This window comes from Grampus griseus (genome assembly GCF_964374135.1).
Source record: "Grampus griseus genome assembly, chromosome: 9".
Lineage (NCBI taxonomy): Eukaryota > Metazoa > Chordata > Mammalia > Artiodactyla > Delphinidae > Grampus > Grampus griseus.
This window is the reverse complement of record NC_139003.1, coordinates 67,668,747-67,683,401: the sequence shown is the minus strand read 5'-3', so window position 1 is coordinate 67,683,401 and position 14,655 is coordinate 67,668,747. Positions and strand designations below refer to the sequence as shown.

Sequence of the window (14,655 nt, the reverse complement as noted above, 5' to 3'; positions counted from 1 at the left end):
AAAAAAAAAAAAACATTGGGGGGCAAATTTTTGTCTAAATGAAGAATATTAACAGCCTTCTGTCAATTCCAGTTAAGTTCTATGGCAGAATAAATTAAGAAACATGCACGTACACACAGACATAACAGGTGGATTTCAGAGCTTTTGAATTTCATACAAGAATTGTAAATTGTACAAAGAATCATCTCTGGAGGTGTCTCCATCTCTCTCTGCCAGAATAGGGGCTTGAATGAAATGGGGTGAGTGGACTTAGAGTTAGTTTCTTAGCAGAGTTATTTAAGACAATTTCCATAACATTTAGCTTCACGTTAAAAAAGTCATACCACATTTAAACTTTGTGTTTTTAAAGACTAAAAAAACTTGCTATATAACCCAAATGTAACATATATTTGACAATTATGTTAAACACAGTCGTTTTCTTAATTTGATTTCTCTGATCAGAAAGGGAAAGCTTGTGCTTTTTCTGTTTTTCTAATTTGGAGATTGTTTTTTCAAGCTCATTTATATCCATGCATTTAATAGGACTTATGTAGCACTCTGTGACATCTATCATCTCATTTAATAATGGCTGTCAGTTCATTTCCCAGTAAAGACAGGGAAAACAAGAATGTTGAGCTACTTTGGAAATCTAGCCATTAAGGAAATAAATCCTCTCTAAGTTTAAATTTAATGTTCCTTTTTATTATTTTCATATTATGAAAATGCAATGTGAACATTTTAATGTGTAAATGGAGAGTTGAGTGATTTAATGCCCTTTTTTTTCTCTTTATACAAACTTAACTATAACTCACTTAGAATATTTAAAGGCAAAATTTCTATTCAATTGTAGAACTAGTATGAGAAGGCTTGGGAAAAGAATCAAGGTATTAGAATTTTCACCTACAGAGGTGACTATGTTACAGCTTCTCTGGCTACTTTGAAGATTTTGTCTTTGGTGTTCTGCAGTTTCACTAAAATACATCTGGTTTTAGATTCTTTCTTTTTATTTGCTTAGGATTCTCTGGGTTTCTTAAAGTTATGAATTGATGTCTTTAATCAGTTTGGGAAATTTTTGCCTTTAATCCCTTTAAATACTGCTTCTGATGCAGTCTCTCTGCCATCTCATCCTAAAACTCTAATTAAACGTATTTTAAAACTTCATTATTGTGTCCTTTTACACTCCCTTCTGTTTCATCCTCCCACCTTCACTCCTGTCCTCTACCTCCTGAATTTTACTGTGGATTGACTTTTTAGGCTTACACTCGACTTCATCTGTTTTTACTTCGTGTATGTCTAATTTGCTCCAAAGCAAAAACCACTGAATTGTTGTATTTTTTGTTTCTCTATCTAGCCAGTTTTTTTTCATATCTTTTATGTAACTTTACCATTTTCCATCGACAAAACTGAAGCTTGGCATATACCTCCTTAAAAATATTAAAGATGTGTATGTATAATCTATGTCAAATAATACCAATATCTTTTAGTACTTAAGATTCTATTCTGTTGTCTTTCATTTCTCTTGCTTCTCATTCATGGAGTCTTCTCTCCTATGTTTCTCGTGTTTTTTAAATGTGCGATAGATATTAAATTTAAAGTTTAATTTATAGAGATCAATGAGTCCTAGGAAAATCCACCAAAGAGGATCTTAAATTACCATTGGCATAGTCTCTAACAATCCAGGTAACCTTAACTCAACCTTGAGGCATGATATTTTCTACATACATGTTTCAAAGCCAAGCTTCACAGCATGCAAAGCATGGTTTACTTGGTTTATCCCATCAGTCCTAGGATGCATCCCTTTGGTCTTCAGTTCAAGTTCAGAGTTGATTCACCAGGGTCACTCCTTTGGGAGACCCTAGACTTTGATTTTCTTCCTCCATCCTCTCCCAGTTGGTAAATTCAGTGAGAGCAAGAGAGTCCTGAATGTTGGACTCACTTCTCTGGATTTCCATCCTCTCCCATTGCTTGCTCTGATAATGCCACACAAGCATTCTTTAATTTCCCCCAAAATATTTTAAAATGATTTTGTCGCACTTTTTTAGTTTCTTCACTGGAGGAGTGATTACCAAGATTGCCATTCGTCAAAGAGGAAGTTCCATAGGAAGGCATCAACAATCAACTTTGTGTAGAATAGAAATGAGTAGGAGGAATTTAGGTCAGGACAAGGCTGGTAGAGGAAAAAGAGGGTGAAGGAAAAGCCCCACTGAGAGATTTTGGCAATAATCAGTGGTGGAAGTAGGAATAAAGTAGGATCATGGAAGTCAAAGGGAGAAAGAGTTTCAAGAAGAGCTAATGAGTAGCACTGTAAGAATGACCAAATAGGATGAGTACTGAGCAAAGGGTAACTGAATTTGGTAATTAGGAAAGCATTAGAGAATTTAATGTGAACAACTTCAAGACTAATTTTAGGGTTTTCTGAATTACTAGTTAGGTAAAAAGCATATTTACCAGCTTCTTTAAGAAGCTGGGTAATGGCAAGAAAAGAAAAAGGGTTTTGAGACAATGTAGGACATAATTCTAGTCCATATGTTTTAAAACATTTTAAATTAAATCATACCATGATTAAATTGGAATTAAATTTCTTCGTGAATGGACTCCACGGATGATGCTTACCAAACCAATCCTAAAATCTGACAAGACATATAAGAGAAATTTCTTTTAAGCTTGGAAGAAAAATAGTATTAGATCTTCCATATTTTTCTTAATTTGATAATATTTAATTTCTGTGAACTCATCTGCAAACATATCCACCTGTCCGAAAATATGGTTTAGGAATTCAAGACCAGCAAGGTATTTTTATCTTTAAATGGATACATTTTAAAATAATATCATTTTGAGAGATACAGTATATATCCAAGGCTCTTATCTTTATCGGCAGAAACCTGAACTTGATTGCCTTGTGTTAGAATAAAACTCACATGATGGACAGTTCTGAGACTTTTTAATCTTTTTTATTTGTGTATAACAAAGAATACAGAGCGAAGTCAGAAGGAGAGAAACAAATATCGTATATTAACGCATATATGTGGAACCTAGAAAAATGGTACAGATGAACCGGTTTGCAGTGTAGAAATAGAGACACAGATGTAGAGAACAAACGTATGGACACCAAGGGGGGAAGTGGTGGGCGGCGGCGGTGGTGGTGTGATGAATTGGGAGATTGGGATCGACATGTATACACCAATATGTGTAAAATAGATAACTAATAAGAACCTGCTGTATAAAAAAATAAAATTCAAAAAATCAAAAAATAAATAAAAGGAAACCTTTCTGAATCCCTTCCCGTGGAAATTAATAAATGCTGCTATTCATTGAATACTACCATTGCTTTACTGAGTGGCAAATTTTCTTCTCCTGCTTGCTGTACCACGGGGTACCCAACCCCCAGGCCGCAGACCAGTACCGGGCTGCACAGCAGGAGATGAGCAGTGGGCGAGCGAGCAAAGCTTCACTTGCCGCTCCCCATTGCTCCCCACCGCTCGCATTACTGCCTGAACCATCAACCCCCCCACCTCCCACTGTGGAAAAATTGTTTTCCACAAAACTGGCCCCTGCTGCCAAAAAGGTTGGGCACCGCTGCTATACCAGACACTTGTATCAAATACCTTCCGACTGTGTTTGGAAATTAATAAATGAATGAAAGTCTTCTGGGATATTTTACTTTACTATTAGTGGTTTTAATAATAATGTGTTCACGTTCACTCCAATCAAGTTCATCTTTAAGAGGATTTAACAGGTTTTTAAAATGGTAAGGAAGCTTAGACCAACCAATAGGTTAGGAAATTTCTCTTATTACAAGATGATTTTGAACCCAATAACTTGAGTGGAATTTGAACCTTTTGCCTTTTCCCACTGCTGATTTAATAAAGAAAACTGGATTACTCATACTGATTTATTCTAGTCTGCATTTATTTTATGTCCCAACACTAAATATAAGCTTCTGGTTTCATGTAGACGTCTGCCAATGGTCATGTTGCAGTTGGTTAAATAAGCTTTCACAGTGTCCTGGGATTATGGAATTGACTACTTTTCAGGGTCATACATTTATACCTTATATATGTTAGATATACAGTTCCAGTCAAAAGTAATCTTAAAAATAACAAAGATTAAGTTAATATTGATCTGCAATATAGTGGAATATTTCTGTGATTTGTGCTAAATAATGACAGAATTTACTAAAATGAAAGTCAAAGTTACTATTTTGAGAGTCAGTCACAAGGAAGATTCACTTGACTGGTTGGGAGAAAAGCAGAGTTGTAAATTGAAAGTCTTTTCTAAAGTACTTATGGTTTAATAACAATGCCACATGTGGATATACTTGATGTATTTCTTTTTTCCTATGTCCATCTTGCCAGTTATAGAAAGCAAAAAGCTAAACATTCTTTTTATGTGAAGACAATTTGGTTTTACTACTGTGAAACTGGAATGCCACTGGCAGACAGTGAATTATGCTATCTACATAATGCCTAAAATTTTAAAAATAATAATTTAAGTGACATACAGTCAATAAACCTGTAAAGTGGACTGATTTATTAAGTTACACAGGAATCTACTTTGAAACTTTTTTTCTTGGATTTCTTGCAAAAAACTATATTGCTTACAAAGTTAAAGAGTAAATATATAACCTATTAAGGACTTCAGTATCGTACAGCAAAACATATGTTTACTTTATTGATATCCCCTTTGCCTAGTGATCTAATGAAAAAATTTTTTTGCATATTTGTTAGGAAAGATAGCAGTGTCATGGGCAGTCTTTAGACACCCGTGCAACCACAAAAGAATAGATCTTTGGCCTGGAACACTTCTTTACCTAGAGGCAAAGTGCCTACACAGACTATGCAGGGTTTATCACCTTGAATGGGAACATCTTTCTCTATTTCAGACTCAGTGAGCACTCCTTTGTTCTGCTGTAGTATGTGTGTCACTGTCCCACAGGCTTCTGTATTTCAGACTACATGGAGGAGGAGAAGGGGTCCTTCTACTGCGTAAAGAGAGGGGTGCTAAGCTAATTGCTCTGTTTCCACTACCAAGAGGACCCACTAGCCATGTAGGAACTGATGCACACTATTGGTGCTGACCTCGCTCTGACTCTTCTCTTCCTTGTTTAACGCATTTTTCCACCCAGTGCTTGACTGTGCTGTGTTTTCCTTGGCGAGTCCTATACAAAGATGCAGTGGGCAGAAGTGTTTGGACCTCTCTTCCTGGTGGCTGGCATTGTGATGATCTTTGCTATCCTCCATGGAATTGGAGTACTCCCCTGGCATTGATAACTGGTGTGTGGTGTTCCAATCAACAATATTGTTTCTAATAATATCTCTCAAAATTAATGCTTCTTGGAGCATCATTTAGAAATTGTTTCTCTAGATAACTGAAATTTCAGATATTAGGTCTTGTTTTTCGACATTTATTAAACTGCTAAATTATTGTGAAGTTGACCTATAATTAAGAAAATTATGAAAAATGGTGTGATGGTCCTTTAAAATCTATTTACTCTATGGATATAGTTGGCATTCTTCATCATGGTCCTCTTTAGGAAGTTAACAGGTATAGTTATGTAGTCTTGACAAACTCATTTGTATCTGTCTTATGTATTGATGTCTGTTAATTTTGTAACTGGTTTTGTTTTTCTATTTGTGTTGGTTGCTAAATAGCCGAGAGTCAAATATGCAGCAAATATCCGCAGATGTTTTGCTTTTCTCTTCACCTGCACTTCAATTTTACTTTAAATGTTTTGCTGCATGTATGTATCTATTGTTGCAGTAACAAATGACCACAGATTTAATGGCTTAAAACAACAAAGATTTATGATTTCACAGCTCTGCATGTCAGAAGTCTGGGTTGGTTCAGCTCTTTTCTCTGCTCTAAGTTTCAAAGGGCAAAATCAAGGTGTCAGTCTGCTGGGTTCTTATCAGAAGGCTTTAGGAAAAATTTACTCCAAGTTCATTTAGGTTGTTGATAAAACCCAGAGCCTAGTGGTTGTAGGACTGACGTTCCCATTTTTTTTTGCTGTCTATCAGCTAGGGGCTGCTCTTAATTGCCAAAAGCCCTCCCTCAATCCCTACATTAAGACCTCTGCATCTCAGAGCTAGTAGTGTAGTGACATATTAAATCCTTCTCAGGTTTGAAATCTCTGATTTCTTCTTCTGCTACATATTTTTTCTCCTCTTTGCCTCTAGCCAGAGAAATTTCACTGCTTTCAAGGACTCAGGTGATTAGATTGGGTCCATCTGCATAATTCAGGATGATCTTCCTATCTTAAGGTTTATAAACTTAATTATGTCTGCACAATCCCTTTTGCCTTGTAAGACAATGTACTCACAATCCCAGAGATTAGGGCATGGACATCTTTGGGGGGTCATTACCCAACCTACTGCAGTACACTTTATAAATATTTGTATACTGTTTTTTGATATGTCATAAATAATATTTTAAGAATAAATCAAGAAAAAATGATTAGATTATGTTCCAATGAACTGGAGAAAAAAGCCCTCAGATTAATATGGATACAAGAAAAGTTTCATTAAATTTTTGAAGGATAAAATTTGATTTATAGTACAATGTAGGTGTTTTCATTTTTAATTTTATATTTAGATATATAAAATAAACATTTACAAACTTTAAACATACATATTTCACCGGGTTTTTTGGCCTATTTTCCTAAGTTACTGAACAAAATAAATGTCTGTCTGTGAATTATATCACTATATTACTATGACATTATTGCTTTTCCTTATCTCTCTTCTTTGTGTTTGAGTTCATGAAGCAGTTGCTTTATTGAACTAAATTTTGTGTTTATCAGAACCTTAAATCCTTTCACTCTCTAAAATACAGGCATATCTGTTAGTAAAATTTCCCCAATCTTTTCAGGAAGCCTAGCTGTTAGGATGTGGGTTTTTTGAAAATTATGCTGACAAAAGTAAGATAAATCTGGGCCCAACTGCTTACTAGTTTTAGAATATTTAAATGTTATGTAAACTCCCTGTTTTGTTTCCTCATTTGTAAATGTGTTTAATAGTAGTTACCTCATAGGACTGAGGGTAGTAACTGTAAATTGTTTAGCAGTATGTTTGGAATGTAGTTAATAGAAAGTCAATGAGGGAGTATTTATTTTTATTAAAACTACTATTACAGGGGATCAGTGAGAAACATGCCTTTATTGCCATGAAAAAGGACAAATCATAAAAGGGCTTTCTCTGTTCACCTAAAACTTGTTTTCATTTTTAGCCCCTTAAGACATCGATCATAGTTTTTCGTTACATACTGAGTGTTCATATAGACATTCCCACATGTTAACCATCTCTTTTTCTGTATTTTTTCTGCATCTCTGACATTGTCTCAGTCACTTTTCTTCTGAAGTTCAGAAGAATTTCCTTCAGGGGCTGTTGGCTGGCAGTGGACTTTCCAAGTTTTTGTTTGTCTGAAAATATTTTTATTTCACAACTCCATTCTTTTTCTTTTTTTAAGATTTTTTTTTGATGCGGGCCATTTTTTTGAAGTCTTTATTGAATTTGTTACAATATTGCTTCTGTTTTATGTTTTGATTTTTTGGCCCTGAGGCATGTGGAATCATAACTCCCCGACCAGAGATCGAACCCACACCCCCTGCACTGGAAGGTGAAGTCTTAACCACTAGACCACCAGGAAATCCCAACAACTCCATTCTTGAAAGATCTCCCCGTGCCTTTCCCCCAGGTGTAGAATCCTAGGTCGGCAGCTGTTTTCTTTCAGCATGCTAAAGATGTATTTGATTGTCTTAGGACTTCCATGACTATTCTTGAGAGGTCAGCTCTCATCCCAACTGTCAATTATTTGGAAGCAACCTGCCTTTTATTCTTCCCCTGCCCTAGAAACTTTAAGCATTTCCTTTCTGTATTGTGTTTTATAGTTTTAATATGATATATCTAGGCTTGACTTTCTTTTTATTTACTGTGCTTGGCATTCATCTGACTTTGTGAAGCTACGAAATTGTGTTTTATATCAATCCTGGAAAATCTCCAACCTTTCATTTCTTAAATACTGCCGCTCCCCAACTCTCTCTTCCTTTCCTTTTGGAACTCTGATTAAATGTATGTTAGACCTTCTCACCCTGTCTTCCATGTCTTTTAATTTCTCTCTCTCTCTCTCTTTTTAAAAAAAAAAATATATCCATTTTTTTCTCCCACTACTGCATTTAGATAAAATGTACTTAACAGTTTACAAACCATTTCTTCATGTGTATCTAATCTGATATTATAATCTGATGTTAAACCCAACTATTGAGCTTAAAGATTCTGGTTATTCTGTTTTTTATTACCAGGAGTACTGTTTTCTTAAAATGTATTACTTTATAGTTTATTTCCTACAAATATTTTCAAACATATCTTTTATTTTTTTCAATATGGCAAAAGGCAAAAGAAGGTTTTTTTAGAATATACGTCTGGTAATTTCAACAGACCTGTTTTAACTTTCTATTATTTGTGTTTATTTTCACTCAGGATGCTTTGTTTTCTTGTGAACTTGATTGCTTTTCATTATATATTGGCCACTGCCTTTAAAAAAATTAGATATAGTGATTCTTTAAGGCCTAAAATTAGTGGTTTCCTCCAGAGAGAATTTGTGTCTGCTTTGGCTAGACAGTTGAAGATTCAATCAGACAAGTTATTTGGTCCCCCTAAGATATATGGACTTTGCTGCACATCTGAGCAAGTGTTGGCTTGTGATTGCAACTTCTTGGGGACCCTTTTCTCCCACCTACTCTCAGGGCCTAAGCAAATTTCTTTCTGGTACCCTGATGTTAGAAAGGTAGGTGGGATCACTTGAGATTCCAGATTAATGTGGAGGGGGGTTTCTGTTAGATTTCTCATCTTGCATGTTCTTAGATTTTCATTTATTTCCCCTTCATCGAGATGAGGACGTCAAAAAATAAGTAATGTTTGATAGAGCACAGATATCCTCAGCCCCAAATTAGTTCTCACACTCCTGAGTTCCCATTTTCCCTTGAATTTTTGGTTCTGTAATTCTTTCATTAGCTCTTCAGTACTTTAAAAAAAAAAAAAAAAAATATATATATATATATATATATATATATATATATGTAATCTCCAGCATTTTTGTTTTTAGTAGCAGGGTTGTTTAACTCTGTGTGGTAGGCAGAATAATGGCTCCCTATATATGTCCGTATCCTAATTTCCAGAACCTATGAATATGCTATGTTATACGGTATGGCAAGGAGAATTGGAGGTTGCAGTTGGAATTAATGTTGTTTATCATCTGACATTGAGATGAGGAGATTGTCCTGAATTGTCTGGGTGGGCCCAGTGTAATCACAAGGGCTTTAAAATGTGAAAGGAGGCAGGAGAGTCTGAGTGAGGTGATGTGAGAAGCACTCAACTGGTTATTACTGGCTTTGAAGATGGAAGAGGGCCTTGAGCCAAAGAATGTGGGCAGCCTCTAGAAGCTGGAAAAAGCAAGGAAACGGATTCTCCCTCAGAGCCTCCAGAGAGGAAGGCAGCCCTGCCAACATACTTGATTTTAGAACAGTAAGACCCAGTTCAGACCTCTGACCTCCAGAACTGTAAAATAATTAATCTGTGTTATTTTAAACCACTAGATTTGTGATAATTTATAACAGCAGCAATAGGAAAATAATATACTTTATCTTAACAGGAATAGAAGCTCCCAATTTTTTTTTTATGAAGAGTATAAATATTAAAAATAACGGTAGTACTGTCTCTATAGTCCTGGTTATTTTACATTAATTACTTAAAACATTATAATAGTGAAATAACGTGATGCTGAGGAAAATAAGGGCATTTTTATCTGATCCAATTTGTTATATTAGTGATTGATGCTCTCTACCTTAAATCCCTATTGATTTGAAGCTAAAAGACAAACTATTTCAAATGGTTACCAAATATGCTTATTTCTGGCAAAGTGATAGAAACTGAAATTTTAACTGGGTCCCTTCCTCCCAAGTTATAGCTAAGGATAGAATGGAAATTTTTGCTAAAAATATTATCTTGACTTTTTTAGCAAATAAAAACCTAAATAACCACAGCTTTGATCATTTACTGCATATGCGTTTTTGTGAGAGGTTTTACATTTGTTTAAATAACATTACTGATTCAAATTATTCTTTAAATTAAAACCAAACTCGATCTATTTAAAGTGTGCCAAGTTACTCAGCCTTCCTGCTATGTGTCTGCTCACAGCAGCTGCTAATCCTAAAAGGACTGGCACGGACCGTGTGAGGACCTTGGGGATAGGATCCTATGACAAATCATGATGAGCAAAAATTTCCTTCCAGACAGCATATGATATATATGTTTTGTCATAAAATTTATATGAAGTTGAAGGAATATAAATAAATTTAGCATTAATTTGGAAACCTGCAAAAATGGGATTGGGAGAATTAGACCTCACTTCTGCTGATCCTGGAGTCAAGTATACTTTGCAGTGGGTGACAATGTTTATTAAATATGGGGAATGCTGTTTATTAAGTAGAATGATGATCATTTATTGAGGGACCTTAGGCAAGTCCTTCTTGGCCTTCTTCGTGTTATCTCTCAAATGATAAAGAATAAATATAATAACTAAAGTTTTTCTCTCTCTAACATTGTATTTTAGAGAGGCTACACACTCCCAAACCTACACAAACATATGTATGCTCACATAATATTATTATAATATATATAAATATAGTCATAAATAAGGACCCTCCTCTAACATTCTAAATATGTTTTTTAAAATAAAATTCAATAAAAACAGCACCTGAGTTACATTGGCTAGATGAGAGACCTTATGTTCCAGGGAGGAGCTGGAAAAAGGTACAAATCATTGTGGCTAGGGCAATGGTCTTCAAAATTGCCTTAGTTACCTCTAACCCATAAAGTTTATTTTATAACTCTTTTGATATAGTTGAAGATCATCACTATTACTGAGACATGTTAAGAAAGTATAAAGTATTTCCCCTCTGCTGATCATCTTTTACTGGTACCTACTCAAAAATTTGGAGATGTCCTCCTATGGAAAAAATGTTGGCCCTACTCATCTTGCTGGTCTGTAAAACAGCTCAGAGAGGAAAATGATGATTCTTCATAATGCGTGCCTGCAGTTGCAATTAACGTGTTCCCCCAAAGGACTTTTAGCAGGGCTTGTCTTTCTAGAATAGACCATGACTCTTCTATACTGAGTAGTTGATAAATAACTGCTTGAAGGGAATGCTGCTGATGGACTATTTCTTGATGTCGCTGTTTCAGCCTGTGACTCCAGCCCAGTATTTGGGACAATGGAATGCATAGTAAAGCTGCTTAATATTAAGAAATGTTAAGCTTTTAAGTTGTGAATTTAAGCCAAATCTCTCTGTGTGACCAACTACGAGTCAGTGATTTTGAAATCAAACTAAAATTGGATTAAATATTAATTTTACCACACACTGACTGAAGGACTTTGGATAAATTACTTAAATATTGTGAAACTTTGTTTCATTATCCACAAAATGTAGAAAACATTGCCTGCTTCGAAGAGTTATTTGAAATCCTCTGTAAACTGTAAAGCATGTAATAATGTTAGTTGTTACATTCTCATTATATGCAATGTAATAATATGATTATCAACAGATACAGGAATCTCAAAGGGCTTTGCTTAGTAGAGAAGTATTTTTGTGATTTTATCTGAGTTATAAGTTTGAAAGCTCTGTTGAAAATGAATTTAAGGATATCAACTTTGTCCTTAAGACGCTTACAGTAAATTGATACATGCAAATGAGGAAACAGTTATTGTGCAAAGTGAAAACCTCTAGGATATAGGTAGAGGATGCTGCAGGAGTGTAGTAGAAGGGATATCCAATCTTGACTAGTAGCTCAGAAAGGGCTTCTCAAATGATGTAAACTTGGTTAAAGGCTTACAGAAGAAGAATGAGAGTAAATTGAGCAGGATAAGGAAAAGAGGACCCATTTTTAAGTAGGAAGAAAATCATGTGCAGAGTTATGACAACTTTTCTATATTCAGGGAGTAACACATGTTTTGGAGTGGCGGGTACCTGTGTAGGGAGTGAATGGGATATGATGAGTTAGGGACGTACATACAGGATAAGGAGAATTCATCCCACTCTGTCGTTATGAGAAGAACCAAAATTTAATAAGAGAAGTGACATGAATGGATTTGCTCTTTGGAAGATTCTTCTGGCAGCTTGTGGGTGATGTATGGAGAGCTGGAGGAAAGCAGTGAGGCCTGAGGCCTTGCGGGGAAATTCTGGGTATTTAGAAAGCAGGGCTGGAAATAGACTAAAGCATTAGGCATTGGGAACAAATGGGATTGACTAGAGAGATTTAAGAGGGACTATCTGATGTGTTTACTAACTGGTCAGAGGTGGAGGATACCTGTGGAGTCTTGCATAGTCTGTTGAATTTCAGAATTGGTGAGTTCATACTGTTATTGAGATAGAAACATGGGAAAGGCAAAGATTTGAAAGGAAAGATACTGAGTTTATTTGTTGGCCTGTTTATACTGAGGTACATGTAAGATACCTGAATCTCAGTTGCAAGTCTGAAACTCAGGAAAATCGGTCAGGCCTGGAGGTATAGATTTGGGTGCAGTTTGAAGGTGGTAATTGCAGCCATCAGCACAGAAGCAATCACCTAGGGAAATTTTTTATTGTTGCTCACTTTGACGCAATTACATGATTAGGTAATTATAATGTCTACTTCCCGTAGGTGTCATAAGAGAAAAAAAAAGTCTTGTATAAGTTAGTGATTTATTTTAAAACATCCACGTTAGCTTTTAAAAAAACAAGTAAATTAAAGAGTCATATTATGTTAGAATTTAAATTGATTTGCCCATCTAAGAAAAAGGTCCTATATCAGGTACTGTCACTATCACTTTTAGATTATTTTCAATTATACCTGTAAGTAAGTGTATGCCTGTTTTAGTTTTTTCCCATGTGAAAAAATGGGTGATTCAGTTTTTTCCAAATAAATGGGTTTGGCTTGAAGACAAGTCATGTCAAACAAGAATTCCCACATTTTAGTATCCCAAAACAATCCATCGTGATGGAATATAAATAATGTCTTTATCCTTCACAAGACTATTAGAGTTAGGGGACTAGACTAGACAGTTTAGATAGTGTAATATATGTATCTCATCGTCATTACTCGTAGATTTGTCTTATTAGCAATGAATGAAACAATTGTGTAATTACAAATTTAAAATTATTATATTTTTCCTTCTGGAGTCACTTTATCATTGTTTCATGTTTAATAAGTTTAAATGTAGATACTTATATTGATTTTTAAAAATAAATTTATTTTATTTATTTATTTTGGGCTGCGTTGGGTCTTCATTGCTGCGCATGGGCTTTCTCTAGTTGCAATGAGCAGGAGCTACTCTTCCTTGTGCTGTGCGGGCTTCTCATTGCAGTGGCTTCTCTTGTTGCGGAGCACAGGCTCTAGGTGCGTGGGCTTCAATAGCTGTGTCTCGTGGGCTCAGTAGTTGTGGCTCTCGGGCTCTAGGGTATAGACTCAGTAGCTCCGTGGCATGTGGAACCTTCCCAGACCAGGGCTCAAACCCGTGTCCCCTGCATTGGCAGGTGGATTCTTAACCCCTGCACCACCAGGGAAGCCCACTTACATTACTTTTTAACATCAAAACTCCCCCAAATCTTACGTGCTTTAATGACGTTTATTTCTCATAATTGTAACTTATGCATTTAGAAATGGTGAACTACTTTATATAGAGAAAGAGTTCATTATCTTTGTTATGGTGATTATAACTTATCTTAATAATATTTTACACCTCAGATGTATGACTTATGTATTTCCAGTAGCCTTCTTCCAGTGCGGCGTACTTAGCATAATAAAGTAGAAATCTTAGTTTGGGGACATACTGTTCAGCCTACAAGAATTAATACAATCTAAAATAGTAGGTGAAAATTTAAACTGTGCTAATTCTAAACATTAAAATCTAACCATTCGAAGCATTAACAATCCTTAACAGTGTCATAAATCATTTTAAGTTTTTAGCAAGGTAACAAAAATTGCTGTATTTTGTAGTGCTTTTTTTTACGTAGTCATATTTTTTATAAGTAAATTTGGGCTCCAGGCCAAGGAGAACTTTGGAGAACTTTTAAGTTTGAGAGACTGTCTCACAGCTGGAAAGCACCCCAAAGTGGATTGATTGGAGAAGAATATGTTTTCCATTATCCAGCTCTCTACCAAACTATTTCTTGTAGCTTGAAAATAATAAAGGTTTTGTAAGCCCCAAGAGGTCTTTTTTGATCCATGAATGAAGTTACCCTGGATTCATATAACTAAAATCTGACTTCCTTTCAGCCATTGAAATTCAAAACCCTTCCATTTATTAGTATAGAATAAGAAAATTCTTCCCTGTCAAAACTTCGTATTTTAATGAAGTCAATGTCAGTGCATATCACAAGTTTTTGTTCCAGTTAAGGTGAGTATAATATGATGTAAAAGAAAATGTAAAGTGAGTAATGGAAGTAGGTTAATTAAAACAATATTAGGGGATGCATTCAAGTAGCCTTCTAATTACTTTTAAGAACTTTCTTTTATCAAAAGTTATACTTTTTTCTTCTACTTATCACAAAATTATTTTATTATGAATTTCCAGAAAAATAAGATATTTGAAGACTTTTGATTGTTGTTGCTTAAAATTTTTCACTACCCAGAATTTTAAGGTGAA

The 14,655-nt window shown here is 35.1% G+C and overlaps 1 protein-coding gene across 2 annotated transcripts in view; it reads left to right on the top strand.

Annotated features, from left to right (window-relative positions):
* Positions 1-14,655, top strand: part of AGMO (alkylglycerol monooxygenase) — a 374,135-nt gene that overhangs the window by 273,421 nt on the left and 86,059 nt on the right. The gene's annotated exons all lie outside the window — the stretch shown is intronic.